Source organism: Trichomycterus rosablanca, chromosome 22 (genome assembly GCF_030014385.1).
Source record: "Trichomycterus rosablanca isolate fTriRos1 chromosome 22, fTriRos1.hap1, whole genome shotgun sequence".
In the NCBI taxonomy this organism is placed as follows: domain Eukaryota; kingdom Metazoa; phylum Chordata; class Actinopteri; order Siluriformes; family Trichomycteridae; genus Trichomycterus; species Trichomycterus rosablanca.
The window spans coordinates 18,767,500-18,788,872 of record NC_086009.1 but is presented as its reverse complement, the minus strand read 5'-3'; the positions used below and the strand labels follow the sequence as shown (position 1 = coordinate 18,788,872).

The 21,373-nt window shown below is 43.3% G+C and overlaps 1 protein-coding gene across 5 annotated transcripts in view; it reads right to left on the bottom strand.

Moving 5' to 3' along the window:
• rbfox1 (RNA binding fox-1 homolog 1) overlaps nucleotides 1-21,373 on the bottom strand; it is a 303,171-nt gene that overhangs the window by 61,496 nt on the left and 220,302 nt on the right. The window lies entirely within an intron of this gene.

Genomic DNA, 21,373 nt, shown 5'->3' with positions numbered 1-21,373 from the left:
CTGGTCAGGGTCACAGTGGGTCTGCTGCCAACTGGAAATACTAGGTGGAGGGCAGGAATGTACTTCAGAGAGGGCAGCAATCCATGACAGTGTAATGTAACTGTTTACTTACTTTCTCACTCACTCACTCACTCACTCATACACTTGCTTGGTCAGTCACTCACTCTTATTCATTCAATCACTAACTTGCTCGCTCGCTCAGTCACTCACTCATTTACTCACTAACTCACTCACTCAGTCACTAACCCGCTCGCTTACTCTCACTCATTCACTCGTTTACTCTCACCCACTTACTCATTTACTCACTAACTCACTCACTTAGTCACTAACCTGCTCGCTTACTCTCACTCATTCACTCGTTTACTCTCACCCACTTACTCATTTACTCACTAACTCACTCACTTAGTCACTAACCTGCTCGCTTACTCTCACTCATTCACTCGTTTACTCTCACCCACTTACTCATTTACTCACTAACTCACTCACTCAGTCACTAACCCGCTCGCTTACTCTCACTCATTCACTCGTTTACTCTCACCCACTTACTCATTTACTCACTAACTCACTCACTCAGTCACTAACCCGCTCGCTTACTCTCACTCATTCACACGTTTACTCTCACCCACTTGCTCATTTACTCACTAACTCGGTCACTAACCCGCTCGCTTACTCTCACTTACTTGCTTGCTCACTCTCACTCATTCACTGGTTACTCTCACCCACTCACTCACTTACTCTTACTCATTCACTCTTACTGTCTTGTTTACTAACTCACTCACTAACTTGCTCACTTACTCAGTCACTCCCTCATTCACTCACTTACTCGCTCACTCAATCACTCATTCACTCACTAGCTTGCATGCTCGATCACTCACTTGTTCTCTTACTTATTCACTCTCTCACTCATCGACTTGCTCACTCACTCAGTCTTTTGCTTTCTCACTCACTCATTTACTCACTTGCTAACTTGCTCACTTACTCATTAACTTGCTTGCTTGCTCTCTCACTCACTCGTTCACTCGTCAACTTACTTGCTCTTATTTACTCACTCACTCATTCATTTACCTGCTTGTTTACTAACTCACCCACTCTCTTACTCACTCACTCTCTCATGTATCCACTCACTCACTTTCTTGCTCATTTACTAACTCACTCACTCACTCACTCACTCGCTTGCTCACTCACTCACTCGTTCCCTCTTACTCATTCACTCATTCATTTACTCACTCCTTCTCTAGAAACTCAGGGATTCCCTGCAACAAAGTGGCACCTTACCAGTTCATATATTGGCATTGCAACTTGTTTCTTGGTAAACTCAGGACCCACAGCAAGTCTGACCATGCACAGGAATTCCTGTACAGCCGTGTCTAAGCTATGGCAGCTGTGTTTATCATGGCAGAACCTTGTTTTGGTGATTCTGCTGAATAGACTGAAGAGTAAAATTAATCTGGTGTTTTTTAAATAATATTTTTAAACAGTGATGGTCAACATGGTGTAAGAATATTAGAGGAGACGGGCGTCACTGGACTCGGTCCGGCTGCTGCTGTGTGATTGATCATCTGCAATATTCTAGCCATCCTGGTTGATTTAGTGAAGCCATAAAGCTTGTGGGCCTGTCATATATCACACACACACACACACACACACACACATACACACACACACACAGACAGAACTAAGCAAGCTTTGAGTGAAGCCACTGCTGGGGTGCGTTATCAGTCCTCATGCTGGTCTTCTTTCTAATTGTCTGATCACACACACACACACACACACACACACACACACACACACACATCTCAGACCAAGCCAGGCAAAATTGGCTACGGCAAGTTCTTCCTAAACCCCCGCTGGCCCTTTCCCATCGCTCGGACGTTCGGTCGTCCTTCACCTTTTCTCGTTCCGTGTGTGTGTGTGTGTGTGTGTGTGTGTGTGTTTGTGAGGAGAACCTATAGGCTGCCCCTCACTTTAAACAAAGAGCTGGATCCCATCCAGACCCACGGGGTGCCACTTTAGCCACTTTCATCCAGCGGATTAGAGGGCAGATCTCTTCCTCAATGTCTCGTAGCGACACTGGTCCCACACACACACACACACACTCATTACTTCGGCCCTCCATGACATCACCGCACCCTGAAGCAATTCACTTTCGTTCCAGCTTGGGTTGCTTTTCACATGTAGAGAGTGCTAAAACAGCAAGGCTCTGTCCCAAATCTCATCCTGTTCACTACATAGTGCACAGTGGAAAGCATACTCACCCATGGCATTCTGGTGTGGTATGCCAGTTGCTCTGAGGCTGACAAGAAGGCTCTTCAGAGGGTCATCAAATCAGCTCAGAGAACCATCAACACTGAGCTACCTTCACTAGAGAACATTTACAGAATCCGATGCCTGCGTCGGGCCACAAACATCATAAAGGACTCATTTCACCCTTGTTGCAACCTGTTCTCCTTGTTGCCCTCTGGTAGGCGCTATAGGAGTATCAAGGCCCGTACTTCCAGACTTCTGAAAAGCTTTTACGCCTTGCCATAAAAACATTAAACTATCAAACTTTACATGTTAGAAAATAATGTGCAATTTATAGGGACTGTGCAATAACCTCCTTCTTCTTCTTTTTTTTCTGTAAAGTTCTTAAAACCACACGTTTATTTTGTATCTAGATGTGTATATGTTTATTTTTAAATAGATGTGTCTATATATGTCTGTGTGTACATACATGTACCGTAAAGGAGATGCTCAAAAATTTCGTTGTGCACTGTGCAATGACAATAAAGGCATTCTATTCTATTCTATTCTATTCTATTCTATTCTATTCTATTAAGTATTTAACCAGTAAAGTTTTTAGTTTATTTTCACTGCATTTATCTGCTTCAGGTTTACATGCATGATGCTCGTTAACTTGATCAGTGGTGTATCTATAAGTGTAATGAAACATACAATAAAACTAACAAACCAAAGTGCTCTTATTTTGGAACATTATGAGAAGAGCGAATTCATTGCAGTGATGACAGTGACGCTTGGAACAGTTTGAGGTAAAAGAGGAAGAGGACAGCCAGCAACAAGATGAATGGATGGATACAATCAGAGGATTGATAAACAGCAACTACTACAAAAAATGATATGGGTGCTTGAATGGCACATTCGTCCACCACTGATGAGACCCAGGTTTGAATCTCAGCTGTGCTGTTGGCTGGCCTGGCATCTACACAGACATGATTGGCTAGTTGTAGCCTAGTGGTTAAGATACTGGACTAGTAATCAAAAAGTCGCTGGTTCAAGCCCCAACACTGCCAGGTTGCCACTGTTGGGCCCTTAAGCAAGGTCCTTAACCCTCAATTGCTTAGACAATATACTGTCACAGTACTGTGAGTCACTTTGAATAAAAAGCGCCTGCTAAATGTTGTTGAAATTGTAAATGTAAACAGATTGTAGATACCTTTTGTGTCACAAAATCATGGTGAAAGTGAACGAGCATTTTAGGGAGATAAAATCTCCTTATAAAATAAAAACAACTTTATTTTCTCAACAAAAGGTAGAAAAACCTCAAACACACTTCACAGTACAACGGGTATGATAATTATTTCCTTTTTTTTTATCCTGGTCAGGGTCATGGTGGTTTGGTTCCACCAGGAAACACTGGACACAAGGCAGAATGACCTTGGACACAGGGTGCCAATCCATCATAGGGCTTTGGCCATCACTGTGCAGTGCTGTCTATGGTGATATCACAGAATAGATTAGATCCCTAAGCTGAACAATAAACCCACATCGGCGTCGTTCTCAGTAAGGAAGCGGTGAGTGGAGTTTCATTTCATACACAGCAGTGGTGTTTTTCCAGTTCACTTCGCCTCATCTGGCTTCCTCCTCACATCTTGCAGTAAACAAATTAATAATGCAGGAGCTTTTGTAGCATGTTTGTGTGAACCATTCCAAAAGTAACCCACTTCCTTGCAGGAGGGCTTCCTTTTAAATTGAAACAGGCCTAAAGAATATGCTGTGCTGATCGGCTGATTATATGGAAAAGGACTCAGGTGTCCAGCAGGGCAGTCAGTGATCCCGGTGGATCTGAAGAGATTCCAGATTAAGGAATGTCCTGAGATGCATCACACTGGAATCCCCAACCCATGTTTGTCAGAATCCCAATCCTTCCATGTAAACAAGTGTACGCAAACTCCTGATTTGAACTGTATAGTCGGGCACTGTTTCATTTCCAAGCCGAGCGGTTTAAGACACAGCCAGCGCAGGCAGCTGTTGTGACTCGCCAGGCGTCCCGGTGCGTCCCCGTGCACTTTAATTAGAATTAAAACGCTGATATGGATTAAGCGGCGCGACGTGACGAACGTAAATCCTGCCAATCATACGGGATCATGACGGAAAGCCACATGGCCGCGGAACACACTTCACCCGCCGTTCCATTAAGCACCTGCCCATCAGCACTGACGTTTCCATGCCCTCTACGCCGCTAATGTTCTTAAACCTGCATCTTATAAAAATGTGCAGGTTATTACTGCAGACCTGCATTCTGAGATTCCTCTGGCCTGAAGCACAACAAAGATTTTTAAAATAGCATCTCCAGCGCTGGCTTCTGCGAGAGTCTATTTATAACAGGCAAAAGCATGCAATCACTTCCACGTTCCTATTTAAAACGCTGCTGGCTCAGCTCCTCCGTCACTCTGCTGGGAGACGATGGAAAACTTGCACTGTATGGAGAAACTGTAATGATGTCTGGAGTCTGGAGCATGTTTGCTCCTCCCGGCCTCGTGATTTTACACTCAAAACTAAGGCAGTTGTAGCTTAGTGGCTAAGATACTGGACTAGTAATCGGAAGGTTGCCTAGTTGCCACTGTTGGACCCTTGAGCAAGACCATTAACCCTTGATTGCTTAGATTGTATACTGTCACAACTGTAAGTCGCGTTGGGTAAAAGCGTCTGCTGAATGCCAAAAATGTACCCCTATCATGACCAATTTCTCTATAACAACCCACCGATGTACTCATTTACCAACCAACCTGCCTTCTTACACATTATCTAGGTAACTTGTTTGACCACTTATCCATTCTAATAAACCTACCAACCAAACTACTGGCTAACTTCATTTACTTCCAAGTCCAACGTATAAACTAATAATCATGGACGGTCAACCAAATAACAAACCACCCAACTGACCAACTCAACAACATATGAGCTAATCAACAAATAATAAATAAATCAATAATCTTTCCTACCCACCAACATACTCGTTTACCAACCAACCTTCCTTCTTACACATTATCTAGGTAATTTGTTTGACCACTTATCCATCCTAATAAACCTACCAACCAACCAAACTACTGGCTAACTTTATAAACTCTAACATATAAACTAATAATCATGGTTGTTTAATTAAATAATCAACTCAACAACCAATCAGCTAATCAATCAATAACAAATAAATCAATAATCTTACTCTCACCAACTGGCAAATAAATTACAGAACCTACCTACCAACATACCAACCAACCAACCCGACCAGCCAACTACTGACCATCTTACATGAGCAGCTTACAAACAAACTAACTAACAGATGAACTAGTCAACCCACTTACTAATCAAACCAAGGAATTAACAAACAAACCATCCATCCTACTGAATTAAACCTAAACCACAAAACACATTTATCAAACTAGCCAATCAACCCTTCAACCGACTAAACCATGAACCAACCAACCTGCAGATAGATTGGTGAGTTTGTTGCTTTGTCTATTAACCTACACTTAAATAATTCAATTAATTCAATTAACCAATGCGCTTACATACTTACTGACCAATCCCCCAACCACCCAACAACCAAATAACCCAGCTAGCTCCACCAATCAAGAACAGCAATTAATAAATCTACTTAACCCGTCATTGTTTAAACAACACCAACCGAGCACCAACCGAGCAGTTAACTACTTAATGAACCTTCCCACTAATGCAGCACTTTCGTCTACCCACTAATTAACCTACCAACCTCCACAAACAAATAAAAAAAACACCCATCCAACTAATATCCATTCCTTTACACCCAAACAGCAATTTACCGCCCAGCTCTCCCTGTCTGGAAGCGATTCATGAATCGAATTCCACATTGGAACGGATTTATGGCTCTCGAGTGCACCGACTCAGACGCTTCGGTCATTTTAAAAAGTCTCCTGCGTCCGTACAGGAGCGGAATGTCAATGACATCATGTGAAGAAGAAAGAGAAAGTACATGTGTGCATGTGGGAGAGGCAGAAAAAGACAGAAGCAGATGCTGGATACGTGGTGGCGGTTTCCTCTGCATATGTTCCTCTTCCAGCTCTTCTCTGATGGACATCAATCCTGAGCGGCTCTTCTCTTTTCCACGTGATCTTCCTCCCGGCCGCCGCACTGGAACAAATCTGCTTTCCATCCCGAGCTGCAAACCTCACGTCCTAGCAGGAGAGAACTCTGGAGGTGCTCAGTGAACTGTAGACACCCTTCGCTTTTTCTCTCCCTCTTTTCTTTTTGTTTTTAATCCGTGCTTGTGTTGCTCTTGGCGGGCCCCGGCCCTGCGGCATCGGTTCACCGCAGCAGGAAGAAGCGAGGATCTGTGCTGCTAATAAAAAGGTCATTAGACTTCTACGTTTTGTTTTGATTTGCTAATCAGTCATGCAGAGTCGCTACACACATGCATACACCAACAAGTCTTAACATTATGACCACTGACAGGTGAAGTGAATATACTGATTATCTCTTCATCACGGCACCTGTTAGTGAAGGGGATATATTAGGCACCAAGTGAACATTTTATCCTCAAAGTTGATAATAGAAGCAGGAAAAATGGGCGAGCGTGAGGATCTGAGCGAGTTTAACGAGGACCAAATTGTGATGGCTAGACGACTGGGTCAGAGCATCTCCAAAACGGCAGCTCTTGTGGGGTGTTCCCGGCCTGCAGTGGTCAGTATCTATCAAAAGTGGTCCAAGGAAGGAACAGTGGTAAACCGGCGACAGGGTCATGGGCGGCCAAGGCTCACTGATGCACATGGGGAGCGAAGTCTGGCACGTGTGTTCCGATCCAACAGACGAGCTACTGTAGCACAAATTGCTGAAGAAGTTCATGCTGGTTCTGATAGAAAGTGTCAGAATACACAGAGCAGCACAGTTTGTTGCGCATGGGGCTGCATAGCCACAGACCAGTCAGTTAGAAGGTCATAATGTTATGCCTGATCGATGTATACGAACGGCGGTCGCAGGACGTCGAGACCGTCCGGACGCCTCCTGGAACCTGTCAGCCTTGCTTTATAGATCTCATCTTACATGGCCAAGGCTGGCTCAAAATAGAAAACAGAGGACTGTATAGAAATAAGGTTTGTGCAGCCGGTGTGTCGATCATGACAGCCCGCTGAGAAATAAGCACCGCGCTCCGTAACATCCTCGGGCTAAGCTCCAACGCAACGCATGGATCACTTCCTGAACTACCTTTTCAACCCCTGTCTCTTTTGTTCTTTCTTCGTTCCTCCCTCTGAAGCCTCTCATTAGGGGAGCTGCAGACCTCTTTGTCATGATCGCTACATGGAAGGTTGAAAGAACAAAAAAAATAACACGGGGCAGGATGGAGGATCCGGCAATCCCGCTCTAGGCTAGCGCTTAAAAAAGTATAACTCTCACAGAGACACGGAAACATCGCTCGGTTAGTGGAAAGACTCGTGGCTCAAGGGTTCGGATGCGGAACGTAAACAACCTGACTCAAGCTAGAAGAAAGTCTGGACTGTTCCGAGGAGGATAATGAAGACAGAACGATGTTATGTGTGTTTATTTTTTTAATAAAGTCATTGTTTTACTGATGATGTTGATGACAGAAGTGTGTCCAAAAGCCATAAAAAAGCAGTCAAGGGCAAATCACTTTGTAAACAGTTCTAAAAATGTTCCCAGAACCAATCGTATAGCAGAGAGAGGGCGTGTATTGACTATCTCATCCCTTCGGACAAATTCATCAACACACACACAACAACTAATCAACCAACCGACCAATCAATTCACGCAGATTACAAACGCAGATTAACCAACCAAACCAGCCATAAAAAACAATTAAATAATAAACCAATGAACCAATCAATACTTTATATCTAGCCACCCACCATCAATCCACAAAATAACCAACCTCCTAACCAACTGATTCACCCAACCAACCTACTAATAACCCAACAAAACCATTATTTACTGAACACATAACTGAAAATTTAACCTTCCCACTAACGTAGCACTAATACTCACTTTCTAATGAACTAATTTCCCATCCTACTAATATCCATTCCTTCACCCCCAAAAATGAGCGCTGTCTCATTGCGGTGTCTCTCAACCTACTAATAACCCAACAAAACCATTAACCCACCCACATGTCACCTTGCAGTTAAACTATTCAACACACACACACACAACTAATCGACCAACCGACCAATCAATTCACCTACAAACTCAGATTAACCAACCAAACCAGCCATAAAAAACAATTAAATAATAAACCAACCAATCAACCAACCAACTAATCTATAGTTGAGCTAAGCCTCCTCACCAACTGATTCACCAAACCAACCTACTTATCACCCAACAAAACCACTATCCAAACCACACCAACTGAGCATGTACCTAATAAATTAACCTTCTCACTACCATAGCACTAATACCCCCTTTCTAAATATTAATATATATTCCTTCACACCCATAAAGAGAGCTGTGTCTCTTTGCAGGGTCTCTCAGCTTACTAATAACCCAACAAAACCATTAACCAGCCTCAAAAATGTACCAGTAATACTCTGTACCAGCATCTCTAACCACCACAGAATGTCATTTTTTATTTACACAAAGTCACTTGGTGATTTTTCCCTTTATCTGTGTGAATAACTCTGGTAAAGGTGCCCTGTAGTCGGATTTAAAAGGATCAAGTGTGCGACGTTTGGGTTTTTCCACAGAAATCAGCTTGTTTACAGTGTGGATGTGCGCAGGGTTAGCACCCATGTGGATGGTGCGCTCGACATAGCGAACGCTAATACACAATAACAGCAGTGGCGGTTCGGGGCCTGAGTCATCGCCCAGCCGCCGGCGCTGGAGCGAGAGCGGGGACGGCACACAATGAAAGACGGGCACCTCCCGACGACGACTCAGAGAGACTCGGAGAGGCAGACGTACCCACACGCTGGGCTATTAAAAGATTTCTCCACTTAGCTCATGCCATCAGACACACAAATGCTATCAGAGTAACATCAGGATGTCAGGAAGCTCCTCAGATCGTCGTCGGTTTAGTTACTGATCTGTTCTAGCTCACGTAGGTGGACAAACAAACAGGACTATAGATGGATAAAGGAGTTTGTAGTGACAATCAATTGTGAGCGCTGACGATAACTGATGAGTCTGTTAGCTTGATTAACAGCATGTATCAGCCTTAGAAGAACTCTGATAATTAATTTAACTGCACGGTGGCAATATGCCAGAAGTTAAAGCAACACGAGGCAACTAATAGAGCTTCATAGAGGCAAGGGGTGCATTACTAACAATAAAAAGGTCTCACAAATCAAGGTAGCGAATGTCATATATAGTATGCAGTACGTACTGAGTGTAGTATGCAGTATGTACTGAGTGCAGTATACAATATATAATAAGAGCAGTATACAGTGTGTAGTATGCAGTATGTACTGAGTGCAGTATACAATATATAATAAGAGCAGTATACAGTGTGTAGTATGCAGTATGTACTGAGTGCAGTATACAGAGTGTACTATTCAGTATGTATTGAGTGCAGTATACAGTATGTACTGAGTGTAGTATGCAGTATACAGTATATACTCAGTGCAGTATACAGAGTGTAGTATGTAGAATACTGTATATATTAAGAGCACTTTAAAGTGGTAGCTTAGTGGTTAAAGTACTGGATTAGTAATCAGAAGGTTGCCGGTTCAAGCCCCGCCACCACCAAGTTGCCACTGTTGGGTCCCTGAGCAAGGCCCTTAACCCTCAATTGCTCAAAATCGTGTTCAGTCATAATTGTAAGTCGCTTTGGATAAAAGCGTCTGCTAAATGCTGAAAATGTAAATGAAAATGTAAATGTACATACTGAGTGCAGTGTACAGTATACAGTATGTGTAGTATGTGCAGAGGTAAGTATGCAGTGCACAGTATATACTGTGTAGAATGCAGTATACAGCATATACTGATTGCAGTATGCAGTATACAGTATATACTGAGTGCTGTATGCAGGATATAGTATGTACTGAGTGCAGTATGCAGGACATACTGAGTGCTGTATGCAGGATATAGTATATACTGAGTGCAGTATGCAGGATATACTGAGTGCAGTATACAGTATGTAGGGAGTGCAGTATATAGCATGTGCAAGTATGTACTGAATGCAGTATACAATATACAGTATATACTGATTGCAGTATGCAGTATACAGTATATACTGAGTGCTGTATGCAGGATATAGTATGTACTGAGTGCAGTATGCAGGACATACTGAGTGCAGTATGCAGAATATAGTATGTACTGAGTGCAGTATGCAGGATATACTGAGTGCAGTATACAGTATGTAGGGAGTGCAGTATACAGCATGTGCAAGTATGTACTGAATGCAGTATACAATATACAGTATATACTGATTGCAGTATGCAGTATACAGTATGTACAGTATATACTAAGTAGAGTATACAGTATATATTGAGTGCAGTATGCAGTATATACTGAGTGTAGTATGCAATATGCGGTATATACTGAGTGCAGTTTGCAGTATACAGTATGTAGTAATTCATTTCGAACACAGAAAATGTCTCCACAGGTCAGAGCTGTTTTGATAGCATATTACGCTGCTGGTCCTAATATTTTGGCTCATCAGAGTATTATCCACACCCCTGTGATCACTCAGTAAAAGTCTGTGCATTTCTCTTGGATTTATGCTTTAGTGTCTGTGCTAATTTGCATCAAGTCACAAAAGTCTGTTCCAATTCCAGTGCAGCTCCAGTGTAAAACAATTCAGCTGGAGCCACGTGAGGACACGTCGTGATGGCCCGCGGCTCCTCACCCCCACACGCGCGCGGCACAATATGCCTGCTGTCACAGCTGCGAACGGGGCCCGAACACAGAGTGCTCATCAGGCCAGTGCTTGTCAGGTACAGGTGATGTTAATTACAGGCATTATTTACACAGCTGAAACACAAGGTGGCAAGGTTGGCTCTCCGCCGGGCTGTCATGCATCGACACCAGCTCGTTCTCAGCCTGCAGCACCCAGCGCACCTCTTTTCCTATCTGGCTCTCGCTTTGTCTTCGCTAAAAAGAACATGTTGAAAGAACATTACTCACGTACAGCGGTTAACCTTGAAATCACGTCAGTTCGTCTGCTCGGCTGTCTGCACCGTGTCTCATGAACTTCAGCTCACGGCTTGCTCGCACTCATTCCACTCGTTTTTTTTGTGTTCTGCTTTGAAGACGCCTTTTAAAACGCGCCCGCTTGCCGATAACTTGGAACGTATTACAGGTGAAACAGTGTGGAAGAACACTGTCTGTCAGCAGAAGAGCTAGTCTTATAGTTTTCTGGTTGTGTTAAAGTCCAAAAAGCTTCACAATGTCAGAAAATAATGGCCAAACTGGGTGCAAAGAGCGCCACAACAACACAAAACAGGTTCTTTATTGCTTTCCTCCCATTCTTCATTACATGTAGACCAGTTTTTGTTGGTTCTTGGATTATACGTATCTAACCAGTCTGGCTTTTCTTTCTGCACTCCAGTATCCTCCTAGATCCCAAATAAATGTCTCAGTAGGGAAACAGACTCCTTAGAATTGGTCCAAGACGCGAATAAGCAAGTCAGCAAAGAGATGTAAAGCTTGCTTGACTGTAGACAACAAATGTCAGACTTGTTTTTTCCATACTGTAAGGCTGTTTTTGTTGGTTCTTGAGTCACATCTAACCAGTCTGGCTTTTCTTTCCCAACTTGGAATGTTGTATGTACCAGCCTTTTTACAGGAGCTAACTGGCATTTTTATATGGGCACAGAGAAGTGAAGCTGAACAACCATAACAATAATCTAAATTACTTTTAGTCTAATTTTGACCCAGTAGACCCACAATATACTTCAAAACATTTTATTTTTGTAGTTATTTTTAAGACGTACTTTATATGTTCCTTCTTTATATCTTTTAGTCAGAGAAAAAGAACTGCAGCAGAAATCTCCGACATCAAAAGACGTCATTAATCATAAACTTTTGACCATTTCAGCCCCCTCAAAAATGTTGTACTTTAAAAATAGATTTTCTTTTTGTATTCGTCAGACAGAGAAAAGAAAAAAAAAAGAACGTGACCCCAAAGCCAAGAACAAAGGCAGCGTCTCTGGGCCAGATGTTGTGCGGGTCTCTGAAGGTTGTGTCGTGGCAGATGTTACGAAGCTCAGTAGCCACAGGTTACGACCAGGCTCACAGGTACATTAAGAGAAGAACTAATCAGCCACAGATGGACGCGGGCGGCGAGCGGGCCGGGGCGCGCAGATGTCCGCGCCGGTTTTGCACCCCCAGCACGTCCCAGCCAGGCCCGTTTCCAATCGGTTATTCTGATCAGGGCGGTTCGCTGTGGCCACTCATGACATGCTCGTTAGCAAAGAGCCGGTCAGGAAGCTTTCGCACTGGACAGCAAACAACAGCACACGAGCTATGACAGAGGCTAATACAACTAGAGTGGTGCAACACTGCCGCCTTACAATAAGAGTTGTCTGGGTTCGATTCCCCATTTGCATGTTCTCCCTGCATCCACGTGGGTTTACTCTGGGTGCTTCCAGAATTGCACAAAAATTAAATAACATTACACTTAATTGAGTGACAGTAAATTAAGAGGTGGCACATTGGCGCACTGGGTAACGCTGTTGCCTCACAACAAGAACTGCATGGGTTCGAGTCCCCATTTGCATGTTCTCCCTGCATCCACGTGGGTTTATGAATTACACAAAAATTTAATAACATTACACTTAATTGAGTGACACAGTTAATTGAGAAGTGGCGCATTGGCACAGTAGGTAGCGTTGTCACCTCACAGCAAGAACTGCCTGGGTTCGATTCCCATTTGCATGTTCTCCCTGCATCCACGTGGGTTTCCTCTGGGTGCTTCGGTTTCCTTTTACAAGTCCAAAAACATGCAGTCAGGTTTCGCAATTGGAGCTACAATACCCAGCCATACAAACACAACTTTGACTGAATAAGCACAAATCCCCACAGACATAGTTCAACATGCTGTGAGAAGCCTTTTCAAAAGAGAAAAGATCACTCAGATTACTCGCTCACTTTATTTTAATACCCAACAAGCTCATGGTCAGGTGTCCACATACTTTTGCAGCGACGGCCACACATCTGCATAAAACACAAATTCTGCCAAAGCAGCGTCTGTCATTTCAGTTCAGCCACAGGATTGAATGCGATTTGAACAGATGATATGAATTACGTCTCACACTCTTAAACAGTTTACCAACATGAAGAGAAATATTTTGCTTGTTTATTTTTTTTTTTTGAATCAATTATTCCCGGCAGAACAGATACTGAGTCACTCGGGCGCACACGTTTCTGCATGAGTCGATCCTCAGGACTGGCATCTGTCATAATTACGTTAGCTTTGAAGACGAGCCGTGTCGTCTAACGAGACGCGTCCCGTCTCCGCCAGATGTTTTCGCGCCGTCGTTATAGATGTTTACGCTGTGTTGTAACCCGAGCTATTAATTTGGGACTCGTAACATAAAAATACTCCGAGAGCGAGCACAAAAAACATTAGCGTCAGCTGCCGTAAACGTCGCGCTATTAATTTTAGCCGAGGACGCAGCATCTCTGAACGTGGCCCATCTGTTAGGATCCAGATGACCCAAATTGCTTAGCAAACCTGCTATGTGGAATCGGATCCAGCACAAACACTGACACTCTATAGGGCCAGAAGTATTTGGACACCTGACTGTTGAGCTTGTTGGACATCACATTTCAAGAACAAATGGAGTGACCACTGTGTGAACTTTTCAACAGCAAAGTATGTCTGTGGGAATTTGTGACAATTCAGTCAATCTGTCTCTGTCTGTCTGTCTGTCTGTCTGTCTGTCTATCTGTCTGTCTGTCTATCTACCTACCTGTCTATCTATCTATCTATCTATCTATCTATCTATCTATCTATCTATCTATCTATCTATCTATCTATCTATCTAATCCATTTGTCTATCTATCCCTTTATCTATCTATCCATCTGTCTGTCTTTCTATCCATCTACGTGTGTCTGTCTGTCTAGACAAGCATTAAAAGTAAAATGTGTCATACTGAACAGCTCAGTTATTTTTGACAGGTCAGTGTCACAGGATGCCACATCTCTGACCCGAATCAGTGACCAGTGCCACTCTGAAACACTGGGCATGAGGTGGGAAAACACTCTTGACAGGGCATCGATTCATCACATGGCCAGGAGGAATTTGGACCAGGAGAGTGGGAGGAACACTACACGGACACGGGACGAACATGAGAACATCAGTACAGACACTGCAGACGAGTTCTAAATCCAAGACCCAAAGCAGGACCGACTTTAATAATATTCAAGTCTCGGCTATCCGAACTGTACAGGTCATTTTTCCTTCTCCTTCACTCCTGCAGAAGATCCAGCTCTGGTTTTGGTGAAAGTGAGTCTCGCTGGAGGGGACTATCGTGTGGGTTAAAGAAAAAGATCAAGATCAAGAGCTGTACGTTAAAAGTGTGACTGGTGAAAGCCCCAGGGTTTAAGCTCGGGTTACTAAAGGTTTGCACCCATCAGATTTGCCTGTCACATGTCAAATGCTTCCTGCAAAGAGCCACACACTGTCAAGATGCCATCTTTTCCCCCGGGTGGTAAACTCCTACGATAAGAAATGATGCTGTCCTCCATCTCTTCCCTTATTTTTATTACTACTGTGTGATCCGCTCTCTTCTGAAATCCTCTGGTCTCTACCCTGCAGCTCTGCTCAGGTCAGAAAGGCACTTTTTACACTGAATCAGTTTCATCAACTGACTCTCAAGCTTCAGAGTCGACTCCCTATATTCAATACAAGAACCAACTCTTTTTGGGAAGTTGAAACACACGAAAGCTGAACGCTTCTATTTTTTATTTATTTGTTTATTTATTTACTTAATAATGTCTGTTGGATCTTTAACAACATTTGCAGGAGCACATTTCAATTGACTCCGAAGCTTAAGAGTCGACTCCCCATTTTTAATGCCAGGATACAAAGAATCGACTCTTTTTGTGTAACTGGTATACATGCAGTCACTGTTGGATCTTTAACAACATTTGTAGGAGCACATTTCTTGTTTAAACAGCCATCAAGGATTTACTACTTTCTTATAGCGTTTACAGTTTAAGCTGAATCATTTGAATTAATTGACTCCAAAGCTTTAGAGTCGACTCCCTATTTTCAATGCCAGGATCCAAAGAATCGACTCGAATTTGGATCGAAATTGGTGCACATGCAAGCTGAAGGCTCAGTTTGTTTTGGTGACTGTACTTATTAATTTCTGTCTATGATATTTTATTGAATTTCTAATTATATTGACATATTTTATTAGATTGAACAAAGAAATGAATCTTCCAGAATGAGGCTCTATGAACAAAAAGAATGATGGCAGGCGCTCATGACCGCAGCATCCTTCAGTATGTGGCTGAATTATTAAGCACTGAAAAGTTTCGAGACCAGATATCAGGTCCTGTCACTAAAAATAAACACGACCATTCCATTACCATCACACACACACACACACACACAGAGCTGACAAAATGCATTAGCATTTGACATCTAGGTAATGACCACTTGAAGACCGCATACAGGATCTGCATACGGACTCACAGCCACCCATTAAAGCATACGCTTAACATACACACGTACACACCGCGTGTGTGTGTTGCATCTGAGATGTAATTGTGTAGCGAGCCGCCGCTACGTATGCCGGCAACTTATTGACGCATCCACAAGGCAAGTGCGCCGACCTGACAAAAACATGTTGATTAATTACAAGCCATCCAAGACAATTAGCCAGAACGAAATGCAAAACAACTTCTACTCACACACACACACACACACACTTACACATACGTACATCAGCCTAGCCTCATTTAAACTCGCCGAGGATGCATCAAACTATTTCTTTTCCTCACGTTTCCAAGGCAACGCTAATACGCCGGTGCCAGTTTTACTGGAAAGCATTTCGCTTGACAGTTTTAAAAATGATTTAAGAGCTGGCTTAGGACGGGCGCTTCATCCGGCGGATCGTAAATCCGCTAGCCGATGCCACCCTGAAGGGAAAGCGAGCGGCCCGAATGCCTCCGGCTTGAAAAGACTATTTCAGGTGAAATATCTTCAGTTCATTTTACCCTCTTTCAGTCTTAGACTGTAGACACACATTTATTTATTTTTCTTTACCATCTATTGCTAAATACTCCTTATTAGCATTGTTAGCCAGGGCCGCCATGCTAAGAGAAATGCAGGAGGACCATGTGGTGTGTACATAGTTTACAGTTTAGCTTTAAAGCCTTTTTAAAGCTGAAACACTCATAAATTGAATGATAGAATACATAAAAGCTATACTATACAGCACAGCTGCCTTAACGGCTGAATGTAAACCTAGAACATCCAGTGACGGTGCGAGACTTCGTGTTCTGTCTCAAATATGAAAATTCTCAACCTTGTTTTGACCCCCCCACCCCCCTGCATTCACAGAATTGGTTGTTAGTTTTCTAAACTCAGTTACCCGAGTCGTGTTTTTAGATGCTTTAGACTTCTACGTCTTGGACCAATTGCCCGATTGCATCATGCTTCCTCTCCACCAATGCCGATCCCCGCTCCGATTGAGGAGAACGAAGCTAACCCGCATGCCCCCTCTGACACGTGGACAGCATGCCGTATGCCGTATGCCGTATCACCATCATCATTGACGAGTGCAGTGCAGACCAGCGTTGTGTACAGAGAGACACACCCTGACAGCACTCTTTTCTCAGCTCTGTGCAGGCATCATCAATCAGCCAGCAGAGGTCACAATTGCATTAGTCATGAGAGAGTCCGTATCCGACTTAATCCCACCCCATCTGAACAACGGGCCAATCGTTATTCATGTGGCTGCTCAGCCCAGCCGGCAGGCAGAGCCGAGATTCGATACGATGTATTGGAGATCCCAGCTCTGGTGTTCCAGTGTGTGTTTTTACCGCTGCGCCACCTGAGCGGCCTTACATCTTGGACATTTTGACTAACCGATTGCTAACTGAATTGCTGTAGGATTGCACTCATAGTGCAAATTAACCAGTAAACGTGAGGCACTTGAACGCTGCACGAACAAAAAACGGTAAACCACTAAACACAAACCTAAAGTTTCACTGCAAATTATGTATTACATGGGAAAAGGCGTCTTCTAAGACCCACTACGGGTACTGTTCGGAATTTTTTTTTTACATTTTATAACGTTCTTCAGACTTGATGTTCCCTCCATGAGCACTGACGCTGCACTTCCTTTCATAAAATCCCTCCGACTCCTTCAGTCCTCCTCTTCTCCCCTCCCAACTCCCTTAAGCGCCTTTTATCTCTCCACGACTTTCTATACTCCCGATTCCTATCTTTCATTCTTTTCATCTCACAGAATTTCCTACGCCACCCACTCTGGGCGCTCGTGTTTCCCCGCCACTTACAGTAAGCGAGATGCATTAGATTAAGATTAGGTAATGCCGAGATGATTGATGGAAGTGGCCGGCCCCTGCCGCACGGGTCCTGGAAAATAAGCAGGCGGCACATATTACGACCACAGATTATACAGGCTGCTGATAGAATAATGCCATCCCAGCGGCGGCCTAAAATTGAACTGTCAAGAATTGTCAAATGCACAATAACGCACTCCGCAATAGCCAAGCGTGAATGGCCTCGGACTCGCGGCTGAAAGTTTGATACCGGCGGGTCTGAAGTGCTCTGCTGAGAGAGAGAGTAAGCACGGACGCTTTCATGTTCTGTTCAGATTCGATTCATTGTCTGTTTTACCGCCACTTTACTTTGGTCAGGGTTGCAGTGGGCCTGATTCAGGCAGGAAACACCCCGGACAGACCACCCATCCATCACACACACACACCAGGCACATACACACACTTACACTTAGGGCAATTTTATTAGCCTCAATTAACCTGACTGCATATGTTTGGGCTTGTAGGAGAAGACTCAACACAGAAAGGACCCTGGACATCAGGCTGGGGAATCGAACTCAGGCCCTTCTTATTGTGAGATGACAGAACTACCCAAGCTGGATAAGGAGTACAACAGACTAGCACACAGCCCACTAGGATCTTCTTTCCACCAGTCATAAAGTGTGATGTATTAGTCCAGCACTCTGACCGTCCTGCAGGAGTCGCTGTTGCAGCACAATCTCGTTGCAGTGAAAAAAACTCAGGGTTCCCCCTGATTTTCCATCATTGGTGAGTAGTATCATGCTCATCATATAATTTTATTTTAAATCCACCCACCCCTGCTGGTCCGTGATATTATATCTTATATGAAACCGGTCTGTGGAGCATAAAAGGTTGGGAACCAGTGCATTATATGGTCAAAAGTATGTGATCATTATCAGTGGGCTTGTTGGACATCCCGTTCCAAAGCCATGTGCATTAAAATGAATGTGTCACCCCGTGGCGCAGCGGGATATTCCGCTAGCACACCAGCACAGAGTTTCTGAAATCCTCGGTTTGAAACTCGGTGTTGCCACCGGTCATAATTGGCAGTGCCTGCAGCAGATACTAATTGGCCACCATATCTATGTGTGGGTGGGTGGGATCTTCATACGCTGTGTAAGGACCCTGATTGGCGGAAGAGACGCCTGTGCAGAATGCAGGGGCGAGAAGAGGAGGGCTGTACACGTGTCGCAAGAGGCGTGTACACCAACGTGCTCTCCTTGGATGCAATCGGGTATCCCTCAGCAGCGGAAGAAGAAAATGCATTAAAAAAAAAGAAAAAAAAAGTTGCTCCTCGTTTTCTTCCAGTTGGCAAATCTGTCATCATATAAAGTTAAGCGTGTGTAGAGTTTGCCGACGTTTCCAGTTTGCACATTTAAATAATCCTAATTTAAAAATCTCGCCACGCTTTAATGCTTTTTTAATTATCGGATGACTTTTTAAAGGTGGAATGTCATAATAAGAAAGCTTTCAACACTTTTCAACATGACTTAAAATTTTGAGTAATATCCAGGATCACTGGAACACTCATTTCAACACGAGGGTTAAAACAATTAACATGCTGATGCTTTAATAGAATCGATTCCTGATTGTTTTGCCGCAATGGGGTAGATCAGATCAATTAATTTAAGCCTCGGCAACTCTTAAACGTCACGCTTTAAAGGGATAAACAGCACACTCCGTCGTGACGGGATATACAAACGGCTAGCAGCTCTTTATGAATATTCATGCGTGTGTATGTTTTCTTTGGTGTAAAGATTTTAGCTTGTAAGTGAACCACTGAAAGCCAGCAGTATGATCACCAAACGAATAATCGCCTACGCGTGATAAATGTTAAACGCCCATCTTAAACGCTCTGTTTTTTATTTTATCTTTTCTTCAGGGCAGATTAGACGCAGATATAATCGCTTAATATAAGTCAGGAATCAATAGCATGGAGCTGGTGGGCTCTGTGATGGTGCAGGTTCATTTAGGTAATGGTCTGAAAGGGCAGTGGAGGGAAAAAAGAGAGAAAGGGATCGGACTAATAGAGAAAAGCTTCAGACAGCACAGGGCACTTAGGGGCAGAGCGAAGTGGATCAGCGCCAATTAGTGATCCTGTGGTTGTGCACTAATAGAGCCGAGGCTGGGGGCACGGGGTATCGAGGGCGTCGGGGCCAAGGGGCACGAGAGGCATGGGCGGCACTGGGGGAAATCAGAGCGATGCTGAAGCCAAAGGAGTAAAGAGGTGAAAAGTTTTTCATCTCAAATGATCTGCTATCAGGATTTGTTTATACTTATTTGTTAACAGTAAAACAAACCCAGGTCGTATTTATGTAGGAATTGGGTTCCAGTAATTCTATATGAAATTAAAATCATTCTAAATGCTGCGATACATTAAAAAAAAAAAGGATTTATTTGTAATAAGATGCTGCATTCAGCTGTGCAGCACTGCAGTGCAGAAGCTGGTGCGGTGCATTATGCAAAGTGGGCGTCTGGCTTCCTTCAATTGACGCGTGCATAAATACCAGTGTTAGCTACAACTAATATAGGATATTTGAGGTCATTTTTAAACTGGCCACCCCCCACACCCTTCAAAAACACACACAACAGAAGTAATCCCTGAATAATAAAGTCAATAACTAAGGGTTGTGTTAATTATCCTTATAGATCTTATAGAACTATTTGCATTTCGGAAAACAAAATAGCTATAATGGTGTATTGTTGATGTGAACACATGTAAACACATCAATATTTATATGGGGCAGGACGGTGGGTAGCACTGTCGCCTCACAGCAAGAAGGTCCTGGGTTTGATTCCCAGGTGGAGCGGTCCGAGTCCTTTCTGTGTAGAGTTTGCTTGTTCTCCCCGTGTCTGTGTGTGTCTCTCAATATATATATATATATATATATACACACAGGTATACAGTTACTGACTGATAGATGCTATGCATAACCGTTCAGTTTTCATTTACTCTATAAATGGAAATAAACAACCACAGAACCATTACATAGCAGCACTGGCACTGACATGGTGTATCTGGTGCTGGGAGATACTGGGCATTTGGGGATTAGCACCTCTGATGAGGATAAGTGCAAAGACATTTGGGTTGAAACTAAAAAGGGCTTGAAGGTGTCAGAACTGGACACTGGAGAAAGTCACCAGCAAGATGTAGTTGAAGGACTTGCTGGTACTGCCCTGGCACCAAATACCACAGGACACAGTATATTGCAAGGCCATATTTACAATATACATTGAAAGGGGGGGGGTGGTCGTCCTATATTCATATATGATCAAAATGCCCCCCTCAGTATAGTAATTTTGCATATTGTTATGATCAGTGTTCCCATCAGTTGTTGGTGTACTGTAATGTTCTAGCTTATTAGTGTTTATCATTGTGGTAAGGCCTTATAGTAATGAAAATATCTTATTTTCTCTGGCAGCATCACATTAGCTGTTAAAATCTATATATATATAATATTCAGAGACCCTGTACCCCTGTACCCACAGAGAAAAGCATGGTAAACACATACCCTGCTCGTTTAATGTGTAGCACATACTGAACGACTGTTTGGATTTTCCAAGAAGGTTCCTGTCTTCTCCTCTTTCCGCAACATTAATTCACCAAAAAAATTCCCCGTCGCCTCAGCGTGAGTGTTTAAAATATTCCAAACTGAAGCCTCCCAGAAG